This window comes from Oryctolagus cuniculus, chromosome 17 (genome assembly GCF_051225735.1).
Source record: "Oryctolagus cuniculus isolate XC-2025 breed Fujian yellow rabbit chromosome 17, ASM5122573v1, whole genome shotgun sequence".
In the NCBI taxonomy this organism is placed as follows: Eukaryota; Metazoa; Chordata; class Mammalia; order Lagomorpha; family Leporidae; genus Oryctolagus; species Oryctolagus cuniculus.
The window spans coordinates 37374610-37390383 of NC_142883.1; the positions used below are offsets into that span (position 1 = coordinate 37374610).

At 58.8% G+C, this 15774-nt stretch overlaps 1 long non-coding RNA gene across 1 annotated transcript; it reads right to left on the reverse strand.

The window, feature by feature from the left end:
* Window positions 1-14099: 14099 nt before the first annotated feature.
* Window positions 14100-15513, reverse strand: LOC149121189 (uncharacterized). The gene is made up of 3 exons (XR_016224313.1): window positions 15334-15513; window positions 14458-14557; window positions 14100-14236 (listed from the first exon to the last, which is right to left on the reverse strand). It is a non-coding gene; the product is annotated as an uncharacterized LOC149121189 (long non-coding RNA).
* Window positions 15514-15774: the final 261 nt, after the last annotated feature.

Consider the following 15774-nt stretch of genomic DNA (forward strand, 5'->3'; position numbering starts at 1 on the left):
CACGGGGCGGGGAAGGGGAGCAGACACTGTTCATCTCAGCTCAGGGCCTTCTGCAGCTGGGGGCTCACAGTTGTTCTTGGCTTATAGTGGGTGGAAGCTTCAGGCTGGGGCCACCAGGCCCTCCCACACATTATCTCTTCTGAGAGCCAGGGGCCCTGTGTTCCCACCTGGGGTCTCAGCCCACACCTCCATCCCTTCTGCCTTTGTGCCCTTGACCTGAGAGAGACACATGTGGAGAACCTGTGTTCCTGGGAACATGGCCAAGGGGAGTGGGCGGCTGCAGAGCTGCAGAGACGCTCATGTCTTTGATGGAGAAGGCAGACAGCGAGGGAGGGTCTCCCAGGAACGATCCCCTCCCAGAGCAGGGTCGGATCCTACATCCAGGATCTTCCCAGCCTCTACCAGAGCGGGGGGCTTCAGGGCCTACCCCCCCCCTTTTAAACAAATAATTGAATGGACATGTTTAAAGTCCTTCCTCTGTTTCAACTAGTTTTTTTTTTTAAATATTTATTTATTTATCTGAAAGATTTACACAGAGAAACAAGCAGAGAAAGAGAGAGAGAGAGAGAGGTCTTCCATCCACTGGTTCACTCCCCAGTTGGCCACAATGGCTGGAGCTGTGCCGATCCGAAGCCAGGAGCTTCCTCCAGGTCTCCCACGCAGGTGCAAGGGCCCAAGGACTTGGGCCATCTTCTGCTGCTTTCCCAGGCCATAGCAGAGAGCTGAATTGGAAGTGGAGCAGCTGTCGGAACTTGAACCAGCGCCCATATGGGATGCTGGCACTGCTGGTGGTGGCTTCACCCGCCATGCCACAGCACTGACCCCAACTCCCTTGTTTCTAAAAAAAAGATTTGTTTAAAAGGCAGAAGGATAGGGGAAGAGGGAGATAGAGATAGATAGAAAGAACTTCCATTCACTGGCTTGTTCCCTAAATGCTGTGACAACCAGGGGCTGGGCCAGGCAGAAGCCAGGAGCCAGGAACTCTATCCAAATCTCCCATGTGGGTGGGTAGCAGGGGCCCAAGCACTTGAACCATCATCCATTACCTTCGCTATGTGCGTTAGCAAGAAGCTGGAATGGAAATGGAGCAACTGGGACTCCAAGTGACCCTCAAAGACAGGGTCTGGCTAGGGGTGAAGCCATAGACGTTTCCAATGTGGATTGTGGGCGTCTCAAGCAGCTGCTGAACTCACCGCGCCACAGTGGCCACAGCTCCTGAGCTGGGACAGTCGCAGCGACCAGAGAGGCGGGCTGTTCCCACTCACCTCTTTTCCTTCCCTTGCCTTCAGCATGGTGACAAGACCGGGCAGTCTCCTCTCTGAGTCTCCTGCCCTCTGCTGCCTCCTCCAGCGTTTTCTGAATCACTGATTCACCCAGGACCACCCGCGGCGGGCACACGGCTCCCACCTGGTCCAGCCCTGTCTTTTGACAGATGAGGAGAGGGAGTCCCAGAGAAGGAGAGTGACTTGCCCAAGGTCACACAGCAGTGAGTGGCGGCTTGTTGTCCCCTGACGCTGCGGGGGAAGGCAGCCAGCAAGAAGTGAGGGGTGCCCCCCTCCTCTTTCCTGGGGTGTTGTCAGCTTGAGCACTGGCCACCCCCCTCCAACCTCACGCATCAGGCGGAATTGTCTTAATGCAGCAAATTGTTCATACACATGTAAGCAAATATCTTCTGAAATGATCTCTTATCACCACGCAGGCTGTGGCGCGCGCCGGCTGGAGGGCCGAGGGTGTCTTTCAATCCGCTGATGACGGGGAGGGGGCAGGGAAGGGGGCTGGCTGACACCAAAAATAAACCGGCAGAGCGGGGATGGTTGTCGCAAGGGGCAGAGCGAAGTTGTCAGGCGGCGGGAGCGTGTGAGGCGGCAGGACGATAATGTGGCATGACACTTCTGAAATGAGCGGCCCGTTGCCATGGTGAGCAGCCAGGAGGGACCGGCTCTCCCGAGGCTGAAATAAAACACGCTTTAAATGATGTTTGATTAGAATTTAGATCATGTAACCGAATACCTCGGTCCTCCTCTCCCGTGCTTTTCTTCTCAATTCTGCTTTTCTCCTCTCCTCTCCCCCCAAATCCCTACCCTGGGACAGACACAGATGCACACACCCACACACCCACAGACACTGTGCCGATGTGCACACGGACCCACATGTACACACAGGTAGATGCACACACACATCCGTGCCTGTCTCGAGTCCTCGCCCCAGGTGCTCCCTGCCTCAGTTGGACTCGGTATCTGAAGGTGCAGCTCCGAGCAGATGCTGGGGACCCCTTGGGCGGTCACAGCCCTGGCTGGGGCTCTACGGGTTGAGTCTCTGCCCCAGTAACAGCAGTGGTAAAACGGTTCCAAGGGTCCACGTCTCTTTTATGCTTGGTGAAGCTCCTCCAAATGCACGTTCATATTTTGTTACTCCTGTAGCCTTTTGCCTAGTGGGGATCGTACCCATTTTCTAGACGAGGAAGCTGAGGCTTAAAGAGGACAGATGTCCAGGATCATGGCGTGACCCAACCCTTCCAAAGCTGCCCTTTGGGCTCTCGGGAGCGGGCAGCTCTGTGTCCTCCGAGAACTCAGACCTCTCTCCGTCCAGCGTGTTTCAGGTGCTTGCTTTGCTGTTGGCTCGGGCCAGGGTGCGCTGTGCGAAGGCTGGGCAGAGAGGCCCCGGGCAGCTCCTGCGGGGCTGTAGGACAGCTCTGTGAGTGTGTGGCTGCGTGCCTGCACTTCGGTTGTCCGTGCTGTTGGGTAACAGTGTTGGGCCACATTTGTGGTGGTGGTCTGGGGCACGCTGCCTGGGCAGGGGTGACGGCCTGGCCTGGGGAGGAGGGCGCTGCTGCTAGTTCTTTGGAGACAGTCCTGCAGGGCCCCTGGCACTGTATGGGACCGGCAGGCAGGGCCCTTCCCTGGAAGCTCCGTTGATCTTTCTGTTCCCGGTAGGCTGCTGTCAGCCCACTCCAGTGCCCATCTTCCCGACACGAGCAGTGGCTCCAGCCTGGCGCTCTCCTCCAGGGCCCATCCATCCCTCCCTTGAGCACCTGCTGTGCGCCCAGACCCTCAGTACAGAGCCTGACCCCATGTCCCCCTTCACCGGGGCAGGTTTGTCGGGTAGCAGGGCTGGAGACAGACACATGCGCGCTGTCTCCCTCAGTGCCGAGTGTGGAGTGCTCTGAGGGAGCTGAGAACAGAGCACTCAGGGGATTGTTGAGGACAGAGACTCCCTGGGTCTGGTGGAGATCAAGGAAGTCTGCTCGGAAGAGGAGGTGATGGTTGAAGACAGGAGTTCTCCAGGTTCCAGGGCAGCAACAGCGGAGAGACCTCAGTGTGCAAATCTCCACTCTCCTGCAGCAGGCTGGCAGCTGCTCCCTGGGGGCTGGGTGGGCTAAACCAGGTTTGTGAAAGACAGCGACTGAGCACTTATGTCCCACCCCCTTCCCAGATTGGGGGTCTCTGAGGGTCGGTTGGTGTCTTATTTCTTTAGCCTTTTCTTTAATCAGTGCATTTATTTCTTTGCAAATCTTGTATGCTCTGTGAAGTCAGGGCTCTGCCTCGTACCTCTGCACAGTCAGTGTCTAGGGAGTGCTTGCTGAGTGCCTGGCACTGTGCTAAATGCTTTCTAGATGATGAACCCCTTCAGTCCTTTCCCCATTTTACAGACGGGGAAACTGAGGGCCTCGGAGGTTAATTGACTTGTCCGAGGCCACACAAGCAGCAAGGGGCAGAGGCAGGACCCAGACACAGGCAGAGTGACTCTGAAGCCCATGGAACCCTGAGCTCTTGTGAGTGGACTTCACGCGTGGGTTCAATGGCTCTGCTTCCCCTATGGATTCCAGGGTGGGACTGGGCCAGCTCCAACTGCCCAGGGCCTGTGGCTTTGGGAAAACTGTCAGGTGCTTTCCAAGCAAAGAAGGAGTGTGAGGGTGTGCAAGGCCCCCAAGGGAGGGGTAGCGTGGGGAGAGACACGCAGGGAGAGACTTCGCCGGTCAAGGCTGGGACAGGCTGGCTGTGGTCAGCACGGCAGGGTGGGCAGGGACAGTGCGAGGTCTGGCTGATGCCTGCAATGGGTGTGGAGCCTTTTCTGCCAAGGCCATTGGGATATTTATGACGTCACTCACAGGCTGTATAGACTTACTCACTTAGAAGTTACCCGGCTCTAGGTCTGTGGAATTCAGAGTCCCGCCTGCAGCTGCCATGGACTGGACCCCTCCCCCCCAGCCTAGAACCAACTCCCTCCCTCTCGCTCCTTTGTCCCGGTCCTGCTCGGCACTGGCAGCCCTACGGGGCCTGCCCTCCGCTGACCTTCAGCACCCGTGCCTGGGCCTGGCCTGGGGCTGCTGTGGGGTCTCTCTCACCTGCACCTCCAGTTTCTCCTTCTCCTGTCTTCCTGGCCGCCAGACACGCTCCAGTAGCAGATCTGACCGTGTTACTCCTGCTCCAAAACCCTCCTGCCTCCTCAAAGCCCGGTAGAAGCACAGGTCCCTCGCCTGCTCGCAAGCCTGCTTTGACCCTGACGTGCTCTGACCCCTGCCTGCTCTGACCCCGCCTGCTCTGACCCCGTGTGCTCTGACCCCCGTCTGCTCTGACCCTGCGTGCTCTGACCCTCCTGCCTGCTCTGACACCCCCCACCGCCTGCTCTGACCCCCCGCCTGCTCTGACTCCCCCCCCCGCCTGCTCTAACCCCCCCGCCTGCTCTGACCCTCATGCCTGCTCTGACTCCCCCCCCCGCCTGCTCTGACCCTCATGCCTGCTCTGACTCCCCCCCGCCTGCTCTGACCCCCCGCCTGCTCTGACTCCCCCCCCCGCCTGCTCTGACCCCCCACCTGCTCTGACTCCCCCCCCGCCTGCTCTGACTCCCCCCCGCCTGCTCTGACCCCCCGCCTGCTCTGACTCCCCCCCCCCGCCTGCTCTGACCCTCCTGCCTGCTCTGACTCCCCCCCGCCTGCTCTGACCCCCCCGCCTGCTCTGACCCCCCCGCCTGCTCTGACCCCCCCACCTGCTCTGACCCTCATGCCTGCTCTGACTCCCCCCCCCCCGCCTGCTCTGACCCTCATGCCTGCTCTGACTCCCCCCCGCCTGCTCTGACCCCCCGCCTGCTCTGACTCCCCCCCCCGCCTGCTCTGACCCCCCACCTGCTCTGACTCCCCCCCCCGCCTGCTCTGACTCCCCCCCGCCTGCTCTGACCCCCCGCCTGCTCTGACTCCCCCCCCCCGCCTGCTCTGACCCTCCTGCCTGCTCTGACTCCCCCCCGCCTGCTCTGACCCCCCCGCCTGCTCTGACCCCCCCGCCTGCTCTGACCCCCCCACCTGCTCTGACCCTCATGCCTGCTCTGACTCCCCCCCCGCCTGCTCTGACCCCCCCCCCCGCCTGCTCTGACCCCCACCTGCTCTGACCCCACCTGCTCTGACCCCGCCTGCTCTGACCCCGCCTGCTCTGACCCCCGCATGCTCTGACCCCGCCTGCTCTGACTCCCCCCCTCCCCCCCCCCCCGCCTGCTCTGACCCCTCCCCCCCGCTCTGACCCCGCCTGCTCTGACCCCCGCCTGCTCTGACTCCCGGCAGCCTCTCTGCCCTTGCCTGTCTCACATCTTCCTACTCCACACTGGGCAGTTCTTGGTGTCCTTTTAAAAGTTTTATTTATTTAAAAGAGAGACACAGAAGGAGAGACAGAGACAGACAGAAACATCTTCCATCTCCTGGTTCACTCTCCAAATACTGCAACAGCTGGGGCTGGGCCAGGCCAAAGCCAGGAGCTGGGAACTCCATCCAGGCCTCCCATGGTGGTGGGGGGGGGGGGTGCAGAGACCCAGGTCCTTGAGCTGTCACTGCTGCATCCCCAGGTGTGCGTGCACAGGAAGCTGGCAGTGGGAGCAGAGCCGGCACTGGACGCCGGGCACTCCGATGTGGGGTGCGGATGTCCCCAGCGCCGCCTTAACCGCTGTGCCAGACTGCTCTGTCTCCTTAGCTGCACCTTTGCAGACCCATTGAGCTCTGTCTCCGGTGTGCTGTTCTGCCCTTCATCCTCGACAGCTCCAGGTTTCCGGCTCCAGACCACTCTCGCTGGCCGCTCCCGGAAGTGCGCCTGTCACATGCAGCTCAGACCCCGGGTGTCCTTGTCTTAGGTTATTTCCGCAGCTCGACTGTCAGCTCCTCCGGGGCGGATTCTGGGTGGCGAAAAAATGTGGGTTGATACACCCGAGGACTGCAGCCACCTAGTACAGCGCCCACCAGCCCCTTAGATCCCAGGGTCCCAGCCTTTAGCCCTCCTCCACCTCCAGGCAAGCTTCTGTGTTGGGTTTACTCTGGCAGGGGTAGTGGACAAGGAGGAAAATTGAAAGAAACCCCAAATCTCAGGTTAATTTCAGCAAGGACTGTGGCAAAGCATAGCGGAGGGCGAGAGGCAGGGGGAGGGGCGGGAAGAGCTAGGTGAGAGCCAGCCAGCTTCGGGGAGGCTGTTGGGGAGACTGAGGCACCGAGGGCATGCTTGTGGGAGACAGGAGGAGAAGGAGTTGGGGCTTTGTCTTGGGAGTGTCCATGCCAGAATTAACACAGCCTAGGCAGTCATTTGGGGGAGAGAAGGGGAGAGAAAGGGGTGTATGTGGCCCTGGCTTAGCCTTTAACCCTTGACGTCTAACCCTAGCGTTGTATGTTAGAATGGGGCCGCCGTGGGCACTGAGCCTCACGTGTGGGAGCTGTAGAAGCCTCACTGGGCTAGAACACGAGTCTGCCCACTCACCTGTGTCCGTGGAGGCTGGGGTGGCCGAGCCGAGGCCTCTGGAGCCATCAGAGTCCTGGCGATGGTTTGGTTGGGCTGCCCGGGCAAGCCCTTCTGTGAGGCCTGGTGCTGGCCAGGACCTGCCCAGTGTGAGGCCTCGCGACCAGGGTGCACTCGAGGCCACAGCTCACTGTGTCTGTGAGCTTCAGCCGGTGGCACATGTGACCTTGAGGTACCAGGATGACCTTGCAGCTGAGAGAGGGTGGGCACAGCTCAGCCACGCATAGGAGGAGCAGCCTGGGCTTGGGCTCCGGGCCCACGTGACTGTGAGGGAGTCTCTTAGCCGTCCCTCATTCTCTGCAGCCATCAGTTGTCAGGGCAACCCCTGAGGATGGCAGTCAAGTCCAGTGTTCAGATGGGACTGGGGGTGAGGGTGGGTCAGGAACCCTTCAGTGCTCTTGGCCCGGGTAGCCCTGTCAGGGTGGGTGATGCCTGTGAGCACCCTGGCCGGGGTGGGGAGCAAACGGTACCAGTAATGAAAACAGCCGCTCCCACGTACCGAGGGCTCACTGTGTGCCCGGCCCTGTGCTAAGCCCTTTGCGTGGATTCATCTCTGCCTCAGAGCAACTCCATGCACAAGGACTTGGCCATCTTCCTCTGCTTTCCCAGGCCATAGCAGAGCTGGTTGGGAAGTGGAGCAGCCGTGTGAGGCCCGCACAGTCACTGGGTTTGGCCCTGCCAAGGCATCTGCAGGTGGGACCTGAACATCAACACTTCTATAGAGGGCAGTTTTTAAGTTGCCACACAGTCTGACATGGAGATGGCCCAGGGAGTGACCCCGAGTCCTTCTGAGATGACTCCCCGGCGGGAGGCCCTCAGTTGCTGCGCAGGCCCCAGGCCCTGGGGAGGCCCGGCGCCCCTCCTTCCCATGAACAGGAGTTTGAATTCCAGTCCTGGCCGTTGCTGCCTGCTGGTGTGTGCTTGTTCCGGGGTGTTATTAAGCATTACATGGAGACTGAAAAGGACTGGGGACGCAGCACGTCTGGGGACGGCCGAGTCCCCTGCAGTGGAGCAGGGCCTCTGTGGTCCTGGTGTGGGCTGTGTGTTCCCGCCTAGGAGCAGCGTTCGCATTCCCCAAGACTCCCCTGCAAGGAGTGCCAAGGACGCTCTGGAGGGGAAGCGTCCCCTGGAACCCACTTTGGGAAACGCTCTGCTTCCTCCTGTTTTCTTGACAGCAACAACAGCAAAGACGGCAGGGATCGTCACCATGGAGATCGAGAGAAGCTTTGTCTCCACTGCAATATTGCTTCCCTACCCATTTTTATTTTATTTATTTGAAAATCAGAGTTACGCACAGGGAGAAAGAGAGAGAAAGAGAGCTCTGCCATCCATTGGGTCACTCCCCAGGTGGCTGAAATGGCTGGAGATGTGCTAATCCGAAGCCAGGAGCCAGGAGCTTCTTCCAGGTCTCCCACACAGGTGCAGGGGCCCAGGCACTTGGGCCATCCTCCACTCCCAGGCCATAGCAGAGCTAGATCGGAAGTAGAGTAGCCAGGACTTGAACCGGCGCCCATATGGGATGCCAACACTGGAGGCAGTGGCTTTACCTGCTATGCCACAGCGCCGGCCTTCCCTACCTATTTTTAAATGATTTATTTATTCTTATTTACTTGAAAGACAGAGAGAGGGGAGGAAGAGATATTGATTGATTTTTCACTCGCAGTTTTACTCCCAAAGTGCATGTGACAGCCAGGGCTGGGCCAGTGCAGAACCAAGAGTCCAGAACTCAATCCGGCTCTCACACATGGGTGGGAGGGACCCAGCTACCTGGACCATCACCAGCTGCCTCCCAGGATGTGTTAGTAGGAAGTTGGATTGGAAGTGGAGGAGCTGGGACTCAAACCGCACTTTGATACGGAACGTGGGTGTCCCAAGGAAATTGTTTTTCCCATTTTCCCCCAATCTAAGTGCCCTGAATCCTTTTTTTAAAAGATTTATTTTTATTTATTTGAAAGAGTTACAGAGAGAGGCAGAGACAGAGAGAGGGTCTTCCGTCCACTGGTTCACTCTCTAAATGGCTGCAATGGCCAGAGCTGAGCCAATCCGAAGTCATGAGCCAGGAGCTTTTTCCAGGTCTCCCATGTGGGTGCAGGGGCCCAAGGACTTGGGCCATCTTCTACTGCTTTCCCAGGCCATAGCAGAGAGCTGGATCAGAAGAGGAGCAGCTGGACTAGAACCGGTACCCCTGTGGGCTGCTGGCACTTCAGGCCAGGGCTTTAACCTGCTGCACCACAGCCCCAAATCTTATTCTTAAAAGTAAAAACAAAAATTATTTGAAAGCCAAAGAGATAGGCAGAGAGATCTTCCATCTGCTGGTTCTTTCTCCAGATGCCTACAACAGCCAGAGTTGAACCAGGTCAAAGGTAGGAGCCTGGAACTCAATCTTGAGCCATCAATCAGGGATCCAACTGTCTCAGCCATCACAGGCTGGCAGCGGAGCTGGGGCTGGAACATGGGATGCAAGGGAAGCCCAGTGTCTGGGCTGCTGTGTGCCAAATGCCTGGGCTGTCTAGTTCCTGCCTGGAGCTCAGGGTGGTTGGAGCCTATAGGGCTCCCCGTGTCTCACCCCTGAGCTCTGCCGTCACCTCCAAGCCTGTGCTGGGGCTGTGCCCTTTGGCTGACCCACATCTCCCCACTCTGCCAAGGAAAGTGAGAGTGGCTTGGTGACGGGCAGTGATAGGGATGGGGCCAGGCAGTGCCCATGTCTCCTACAGTGCCTGTCCCAACCAACAGAACCCCAGGGACCTCATCCCAGGACCCCCACCCAGCTGCTCGGGCAGCCTTGTGACATTGGGTGTGTCATGTACTGTGTGTGGTGTTCCATACTCATTTTTTGGAGATTTTTTTTTTTAAAGACTACTTATTTGAAAGGCAGAGTGAAAGAGAAGGAGAGGGAGCAGGAAGAGGGAGAGGGAGAGAGATCTTCCATCCGTTGGTTCACTGCCCAAATGCCTGAAATAGCTCAGGCTGAGCCAGGACAAAGCCAAGAGCCAGAAACTCCATCCGGGTCTCCCACATGGGTAGCAGGGACCAAAGCACTTGGGCTGTCTTCTGCTGTCTTCCCAGATGCATTAGTGGGGAGCTGGACAGGAAATGGAGGAGCTGGGACTCGAACCATGGCTCCGATACGGGAACTGGTATCACAAGTGACTCAAGGCACTGCACCGCAGTGCCAGCCCTTCATTCTAATTTCCTAAACAAACAAACAACTCAAAAAACTTTATTGAGGTGTAAAAAAGTTTTTTTTGACAGGCAGAGTGGACAGTGAGAGAGAGAGAGAGAGAGAAAGGTCTTCCTTTGCTGTTGGTTCACCCTCCAATGGCCGCCGAATCCAGCGCGCTGCAGCCAGCGCACCACGCTGATCCGATGGCAGGAGCCAGGTGCTTTTCCTGGTCTCCCATGGGGTGCAGGGCCCAAGCACCTGGGCCATCCTCCACTGCACTCCCTGGCCACAGCAGAGAGCTGGCCTGGAAGAGGGGCAACCGGGACAGAATCTGGCGCCCCGACCAGGACTAGAACCTGCTGTGCCGGCGCCGCAAGGCGGAGGATTAGCCTAGTGAGCCACGGCGCCAGCCGAGGTGTAAATTTTATCCCATAAAATTTACCTGCTGTATTTGAGAATTCTTTATTATGACCAATTTCTTACATGAAGACCAGAGCACACTAGCGTACACACGGGGGCTAACACCTGTGTGTTCAGCGCCCACCTGGCACAGACTTCCCTGGCCGCTCACCCCAGGCGCAAGCACTCCCCTGGCGTCAACCCCACAGAGACTTCTCAGAAACAAAGCACAAACCCACACGCCTTCTCTTTGCCTCCCTCCTTCCAATCCCGCCCCCTTCTGTCTTTGCTTCCCCTCACCCCTCCTTTCTCTCCTGTGGTTCCTGGTATCATCCGAGGTTCGAGGTTCGTAGTGAGCAGCGTGCACAGTGAGAGTGAATGCAAAAGCCATTCCAACAGTGCCCGGAGGCGGTGAGAGGCGGTGCGCGGGCCTGACTTGTGAGGCCCGGGGCTTGTGACGGCACCTGTCGGTTGCCTCAGTTTCTCCACAGCGTGGGTGACTTCAGAGGCCTGGGGAAGAGAGTCAGGCTGCCTGCAGTGTCGCCTGCGCCTGGGAAGCTGTCAGGACCAATGGAGGCTGGCCAGGCCGGGATGTGAGACTCTGGGCCACTGGCAGGGCCCTGCTGCACCCAGGGCTTTGCTGTGAGGGGAGGTGGCTGTCAAATGGGCTTGGTCCGTGTCAGAGCTGGAGCTGGAACCCGGGACCGTGGCCGGCGTGCCTGGGCTCCCAAGCGCTGGCCAAACCTTCTGAGAATTTCTGCGGGGCCTCCAGACGCCTGGCTGCACCTGCCGGTCCCTCGGCTGAGTGCCCAGTGGGCATGGGTCAGGGGTGGGAACACCCTGCAGAGTGGGTGGGGCAGTGCCAGGTGCGTCCTCGAAAGGTGCCCCGCTCGCCCTCACTTCTTGGTGGCGTCTGGCGGGAGCCTGGACAACCCCATTCCCCTGCTGGCCTTGGGTGTCCTGCCTTGACCTCTAGGTGCCCAGCGCCAGCCCAGGCGTCTGTCTCCGTCTTGCCCCAAACTCTGGAGAGTCTGACAAATTTCTTTTCCTAGCTTCCAGCCATGTTATTTAAAGTAATTAACCTTAATTTATAAATTTTTATATCAAACTGCCTTTTAACTTTTAGAACTGGCAGGAGCAGCCTCATCCCTGGGCTCCTAATAGTTCTCCATTTAATCAAAATTCATCCATCAGGTTCCAGTGTTAAATCATCTTTTAATTGGGAGTTACATTCTGGTTAATAGTTTTATAATTCGCCTCCTCTAATAGTTTTTACCACAGGGATCTTGGCTCCATTTTTCCTCAGTCTGTTATTGCTGGCGCGTGGCCCCGCCTCTCCGGCCTCTGCTGGTCGTCTCTTTTGTTCTTGGTGGTCTCATTAATCCCGAGAAGAATTCTCTTTCCTCCTCATCACCGGGCCAGGGCCAGCGCTGCTCCCCTCGTGAGGGGCTGCGGCCTCCTGGGCTCTGTCTGCTCCTCCCCGAGAGAAAGCAAAGGGGACGCAGAGTGAGGGTGTGGGAGGAAGCCGGCAGCTCAGGCCCGTGGCAGAGGGGACCGGAGATGGCCGAGGCCCGGCCCTGTCTCCCGACGCCAGACGCCACCCCTCTGCACCGACCCTCTGCCTGCCTGGGAGGATGAGAAAATATCCACGATGAGCCGTCCGGCCTCCGGACCCAAGAGGGAGGGAGAGATCTGAGAGGGCTGGGAGGGGAAGAGACAGGAGAGGGAGAGTGGGGAAGAGAGGGAGGGAGACGGGAGGCGTGCGGGGAAAGATTGGGGCGTGCGTGTGTGCTCACACAGGTGCCCGCCGGAAACCATGCACGGCAGCAGCTGGTACAGGGGAGGCTGGGCGGGGGCCAGGTCTGGAGCGTCTAGGGGAGCCGAGCCGGAAGGGCCAGGGCAGCACAGAAGACAGGTACCCGGGGCCTGGGCTGCGGTGGCATGGGAGCTGGTGGAGAGTATTTAGAGATCCCCATCTGGCCTCGTTTCACATCCTGTGGTGGCTGAACATACCCACAAATTCTCCTTGAAAAAGTTACTTAAAGAAGCAACTAGGCAGAGCTCCCATCTGCTGATTTAATCCCCAAATACCCACATGGCTGGGACTAGGCCAGGCTGAAGCCCGGAACCAGGAACTCAATTCAAGTCTCCTCTGTGGATGGCAGGGGCCCTACTACTCGAGCCATTACTGCTGCCTCCCAGGGTGCTGGTTCGCTCTCCTCTAAATGGCTGCCATGGCTGGAGCTTGGCCAGCCTGAAGCCAGGAGCTTCCTCCAGGTCTCCCATGTGGGTGTAGGTGCCCAAGCACTTGGGCCATCCTCTGCCGCTTTCTCAGGAGCATTAGCAGGGAGCTGGATTGGAAGTGGAGGAGCCGGAACTTGAACCAGTACCCATATGGGATGTTAGCATTGCAGACAGCAGCTTGACCTACTGCACCACAGCACCGGCCCCTTAACCCACACCAACTGCTAGACCAAGTGCCTGCCCTCTCACGGAGTCTTTGATACTACTCTCTTCTGAAGACAGAGTGTGTTCCTTCCCCTGGAGTGTGGGCCCCCTCTAACGAGCAGAAGCAACTGTGCATAATTTCGGAGGGTAGGGCAGGTGAGGCGCTGGGGCTCCCCGCTTGAGCTCTTGGGGATCATGCTTGCTCAGAGGGAAGCCAGCTGCGGTGTCATGAGGACACTCAGGCAGCCCTGGGGCGAGGCCTGGGTGGCAAGAAACAGAGCTGTCTGCCCGTAGCCTTGTGCGAGGGACTCGACTCCCCATGGATCCTGCAGCCCTGGCTGGCCCTTGAGCCACAGCCCCTGAGAGCTCTGGGTCACACCCCTGGCCAAGCTGCACCCATGTCTGTCCTCAGCAGCCAGGTGAGAGGATAAGTTTCTTGTTGACAGTGCCGTATTTTGAGGGGGAGTTACTTATGTCGCAACAGATAACGAATACAGAGGCAGACTTTGGTGCAGCGGGTAAGCCGATGCTCGCGACACCTGCATCCCACATCGCAGTACCTGGCCTGATCCTCTGGCTCGCCGCCAGTGCAGACTCCGGGAGGCGGCCGTGGTGGCTCCAGTCCTTGGGCCCCTGCTGCCCACATGATGGAGTTCCTGCCTTCCAGCTTCAGCAGGTGCCGCCCCGGATGTCGCAGGCATTCGAGGAGTGAACCAGTGGGTGGGAGCTCTTTTCTGTGCCCCCACCCCAAAAAAAAAGCTTCCAGGGTGACTCTGGTGGGCGTGTGGGGTGGAGAACCACAGCCCTAAGGGTGGGGTGAGTGTGTGACTGTCGTGTGCACGTGCACTGGGCGTGTGTCTGTGCCACGTGCGTGTGTGTTGGGGGGGCATCGTGTCACTACACTGGCCAGGGTGCGTGAGTCACGAGCATCCCCTGATATGTGTCCTTTTTCTGAATGAGTTAGTGCATGCGTCCGGGCCTGGCTCAAAGGGGTCGGGGGCACAGAGAAAGGCTGGGTGGCCCAGAGGCCAGGTGGCCGGTGGCCGGGCCCACGTGGGCTCTTTCAGAGCTTTGCTCTTCCCTGTTGTGCGGTATCTGAGCCGCCTGCCTCCTGGGCTGCTTTTGGCCATTTCGGCAGCACTGGCAATCTTGTTGTAATGGCTGTTGGTGATTTCACCTGCAGCTGAGCAGACGAGAAAACCATCAAATGGGTGGTCCCCTGTGCGAGAAGGTGCGCCCCAGGGGACGGCTTTAGTCACGGCTGCATGGGGCGTGGGGTTTGAGGCCGGTAGTCGTGGCCGCCTGCACAGCAGCGGTGTGGGGCTGGCAGCATGGGGAGCAGCCTCCCCACCCTGAGTTAGGTTTCTCTTACGTGCGGTAGCTGGTGTTCCAGGTGAGTCTCGACTCCTCCCCACTCTGGGTCTTTGAGCCGCTTGCTTTTGCTGGGCCTTGGTTTTCCCATCTGGAAAATAGAGGCACAAAGGATATACCACCTCCTGGGTGTGGCAGAGTGCATCTCCCCTCCACAGCTCCAGGCAGGCCACTGGGTAGCCTTGGGGGCTGGACCCTCTGACCCCAGACACAGCCCCACCCGTGACTGAGCCGCCTCGCTCCTCCCTGCTCCGTCAGAACCAACTTCACCCTCCTGGGAAGGCGAGAAGGAGGGAAGGGGTTGTCACATACCTTTACCATCCCCAGCAGGAAGCAATCATGGAGGGCTGAATGGAGGAGGAGGTCGATGTGATTGGGCTTTCTTGGCAGGTGGGATGAAATGTCTTCAGTCCTGGGAGGAAGAGGAGGAGGAGGAAAGGGCTCTGTGAGCCCATCGTGTGCCCCAGGAGCACGGGGCATAATAAAGGTGCTTGGTCCCATTTTGGGTAGGAGCAGACTGAGGCTCAGGAAAGTTAAGGGACGCTCTCGCTCAGTGTCACACAGCTAAGGGGTGCAGAGCTGGGGCCGGAGCCCAGGGCCAGTGCTTATAAAGCCTGGGCTTTCCTGTGGGGCTTGGGCTGGGGGACGTCCAGGTGCTGGGCCCTGCCTGCCTCCGAGGGGGCCTCCCGATTGTAGCTCAGTCTGGAAGCTGTCACCAGGCGAGAGGGGTTGGGTGGCAGTGATGGCAGAGGCGCTCAAGGGTGCTGGCAGCTGAAGGACTCAGGGAGACTTGCGGGGAGAGTGTGGATCCTGAGTGCCCAGGGCTCCCCCCAGGACGCTCAGGGCTGGTAGGGAGCTCTGGCCCTGCCCTACTGCAGACCACCCCAGCCTGGGAAGGATGGGAATTGATCCTTCAGGGAGGCGGGGGAGTTGTCAGGTTGACCTTCGTAGGGACTCAGCAGCCGGTGTTTGGATGGACAGATCCATCCTGGATTCTGCCAGTGCAGCTGCTGGTCAAGTTCACAGACTCCAGACATCAGAGCTTATATTCCAGCCCTGGCACTTGTGAGTTGAGGGGCTCTGCACAAGCCACGGGACCCCCACCCCATGCCTCAGTGTCCTTATTTAAAAGGATGAGCAGAAAGACCTGTTTCCCAGGAGGTGTGAGCCCCAGGCAGGTAGACTCACCTGGCTGCTGGTGACCACACCCATGAACTGTCCCAGAAGGCGGGAGGAACCCACGCGCCCTCAGCCGGAGTCCTGCCTGGGCGGCTCTGAGTGCTTGTCTTAGCCCTGCGTCTTCCTGGGAGACCTTGGGGAAAAACCCAGCAAACCTCACAAGACCTCTGTTTCTCTCATTGCCAGGTGGGGCCCTAGTCCCTGAGCTTGTCCGGGCCAAGGAGACTGTCAGCAGCTAGGAGCGTGCTACAGATGGTGCAGGCGCGACAGGCGCTCCCCCCATTAGGGTCCCTGTTCCTGCATAATAAATTGGAAGCAGTATTTCTTTTTTAAAAAGCATTGATTGATTTGAAAGACAGAGATTTGTTCCATCGGCTGGTTCACTCACAACACGCCCTCAGTGGCCTGAAACTCCACCTGGGTCTCCGCTGTGGGTAGCAGGGGCCCAGG